The sequence below is a fragment of the Crocuta crocuta genome, unplaced genomic scaffold (assembly GCF_008692635.1).
Source record: "Crocuta crocuta isolate KB4526 unplaced genomic scaffold, BGI_CrCroc_1.0 scaffold8, whole genome shotgun sequence".
Lineage (NCBI taxonomy): Eukaryota > Metazoa > Chordata > Mammalia > Carnivora > Hyaenidae > Crocuta > Crocuta crocuta.
In genome coordinates this window covers 2,005,897-2,009,307 of record NW_027532162.1, presented here as the reverse complement: position 1 = coordinate 2,009,307, position 3,411 = coordinate 2,005,897, and the positions used below count along the sequence as shown (strand labels likewise).

The 3,411-nt window shown below is 52.0% G+C and overlaps 1 protein-coding gene across 4 annotated transcripts in view; it reads left to right on the top strand.

Annotated features, from left to right (window-relative positions):
- Positions 1–3,411, top strand: part of TECPR2 (tectonin beta-propeller repeat containing 2) — a 103,919-nt gene that overhangs the window by 289 nt on the left and 100,219 nt on the right. The gene's annotated exons all lie outside the window — the stretch shown is intronic.

Sequence of the window (3,411 nt, the reverse complement as noted above, 5' to 3'; positions counted from 1 at the left end):
ACCCCTCCCGCGGCTGCCAGCGCCGCCGCTGCCGTGATTGACGTTGCGTTCTGTCCCCCGACCCTGTCGGTCCGGGCCCGTCCTCCGCGCACCAGCACTGCTGGCACAGACCTCGGCACACACCTCATAGGCGCTCAGTAGGTGTTCGTCAAATGGGGGAATGAAGGACTCCTCCCTCAGTCCCGTTTGAGGGTCCGGGAGGCAGAGTAGGTCCTGCGACTTAAAGAATGGGGCAGCCTGGAGTCAGACCCGGGTTCAGGTCACCGCACTGCCGCTTCCTAGCTGTGTGCTGGGGACGAGTGATAGCACCGCGCTAGGCTGCGGCTTCATCCTGGGTGACATGCAGATGGTGATCGTTTCTACCTCTGCTTCGGATCCAGCGGGGCCGTGCGTTAGAGCGCGAAGCGCCGAGCCTGCACCCGATACATGCCAGTGAAGCGTAGCCCCTGCCGTCGTGACCCACATGCTCGCCTTGCATTTCTCTCCCCTGCTCCCTCTTCCTCACTTTCCCGCTGAAATTCAGGAATTTTATCCTGTTCTGTTCTATTCCTTCCACTCCATCTGTTGGCAGAATGTGGGGTCCCGGACTGAGTGCACACTTGCCTTACCGGCTGGAGGGGTGAGTTGCACTTGGGTTTGACTCCCTCCCTGTGAGCCCAGCGGGGGCAGGATCTGGGAGTAAAGCCTCTGTATTCTGTGTCGTCACCATTGTCTCCGGGCCTCCTGAGCTGCAAGGCCTTCTGTACTTTCTTACCCCCAGCAGGGTGCACCTTGATTAGCCTTTGACCTTGTGGTGTTTTGGATAACCCAACTTACATCCTCTGTTGGTTCAGTCACCAGGTATCATTTGGGGTCCCTTGCACGCCCGCCACATGTCAGGCCCTGGGGATACTGTGGTCTAGTCCCTACCCTCAGGGAGCTTTCTAGCTGGAGAAGCCGTGGAAGCAGGGGCTGCTTTCCCTGAGGCTATGCTGGGGAAGCCCAGATAGGGATAGTCTTCCTGCAGGAGTGACTAGTAAGTAGCTTTTGTTTGGTTTAAGTTATTTTGTAGCCACATCATGTTTTCAACAGAAGATTGTCTTTTTCTGCATCTGTTTTCCATTTTTCTCTTAGAAAGGTAACTCTGCAGGTTTGAGGAAGGTTATGTAATATTAACGNTGACTAGTAAGTAGCTTTTGTTTGGTTTAAGTTATTTTGTAGCCACATCATGTTTTCAACAGAAGGTTGTCTTTTTCTGCATCTGTTTTCCATTTTCTTTTAGAAAGGTAACTCTGCAGGTTTGAGGAAGGCTATGTAATATTAACTTCTGTGTAGTTTGGACAAAATAGCTGCAGAAACTTAGTGGGGAAAGAAAAGGAAGGTAGCAGGCCTCAGGAGGAGCAGTTGATTGGACTTGGAAAAATGATGGATGGATCAGGTAACAGTTATAAGGAAACCTTGGTGTCAAGCATGGAGAGATTTCTAGATAGAGTGACGCACAAGGAGCTTAGTAGAATCGGGGGAAGAGTTACCACCCTGCTGAGGTAGACGTGAGCTGTTGTTCAAAGCATGTGGTCAGTTTAAACTAATGTGTCATTTGGACCCGGACTTAAGAGACCAGTGAGTTTTTGAATGATGGTGGGTGTACCGAGGTAGAGTGGTCTCCTATTTTGGAATATCATGCTTAGGGAATCCCGGCTTCCTGTTTAGAGAGCTTAGTTCACAAATAGGTGTCAGGGGCTCATTGTACGATGCCCCCTAGTGGTCTTTGGAAGCACCGCAAGGTGTATTGACTAGAAGGATGAGGGTGAAGACTAGAAAGTCCATGAAAGAAGCTGGACAACTAAGATGAGATGCCGTGTGATGCTGAGGCGCTCAGTGTCCTCTGAAAGCAGAGAAAGGCCAACTAAGTGTCAGAGGGAGTCCGTGAAGGTTTCCCAGGGGAGAACTAGTTCTTAAAGGGTGCCGGGGGTGCGGGGAAGGGAGGAAGAGGCCTTTGCAAAGATGAACAGGTCGCGGTGTGTTCAGGGACTGTGCTGGCTAGCTCACTGCAGCTGCAGTGTAGACCGCGTGGAAGGGAGAGTGGGCTGACAGCAAGCTAGATACACACCTCTTTTAAAAATGCCCCCTTCCACGCTTTCATGAGGCTAGCCTGTGCGCCAGCGGCCAGCCGACGGGCAGGGCAGCGGGGCAGTGGCAGTTTCTTCTGGAAGATAAATGGGCACTTCCTTCCCGTTGCGCTCAGCCCTGAGACTTTGGCACTTGAAAGAATGAGACGTGCCGTAGCCAGGCTTCAAAAATAGAGTGTGCAGCAGGGACACTGATTGTCTTCCTGGAGATTTTGGAGACTGTCCTTAAAGCGTCTGAGTTGCGGGGCGCTCTGGCGGCTCAGGGGTCCTGCACTCAGCGAAAGGTGCACACTGTATACTGTAGTCCTTGCTCCGGTTTTGAAGAACTGCCCACCAGGGCGGCAGCCGGGGGCTTGCTGTGAGTCCGTGCGAAGAGCCGCTGACACCCTTCCAGTGTCGGGGCGATGGTGGGTGCCCCTGGGGGAGGGAAGCATCCTCACCAGAAGAATGTTGTAGAGTGGTTTTTGTACTTTTAATGGAAATATTTGTGACTAAGGAAGCATTATTGATTTTAAAGATTGGGTTAAGGGGCACCTGGGGGCTCAGTCAGTTAAGCGTCCGACTTCAGCTCAGGTCATGATCTCACCATTCTTGAGTTCGAGCCCCGCATCAGGCTCTGTGCTGACAGCTCGGCGCCTGGAGCCTGCTTCACATTCTGTGTCTCCGTCTTTCTCTCTGTTCCTCCTCCGCTCCTGCTCTGTCTCTCAAAAAATAAACATTAAAAAATTAAAAAAAAAAAGATTGGATTGAGAATATTATTTTGCAGTAAGACCTGAAGTTAATGTTTTATTTATTCAATCAACAAATCTTTACTGAGTATCTGCTCTGTGCCGATGCTATTGTTAGGTACTGGGGTTTACATTTGTTGCATATATTTTCATGAGAGATCATCGAACTGCTTATCAAATAAAGGGACTGAAGGGTGTGCACAAGGCGACAGGACAGGGGAGGGGGCGGAGGGGCCGCAAGCCATCTGCCTAGGGCGGGCCTTTGTGAAGGCCGGTTTGTGAGGGGAGATGAGGGATCACTGGAGTAGAGGAATAGAGGCCTGTGGAGGGACAGAAGGGGCCAGTGTGGCGGGGGCTGGGTGGTGGGGTGGGAGGGGCCAGGTGGGAAGGGGTGGGGGGGTGATGGGAGAGAAAGGAAGGTTTGGCAGCACATGTAGGGCTCCGAGAGGCATTTGGTTATTCTCCGAGCCCTGGGGGACCCCTGAACGATTTTGAATGGCATGTATAGTATGAGACGCATCCACTTCTCTTTCAGAGAACTCTTTATAAAGGAGGGCGCACCTAGGTGTCTTCAG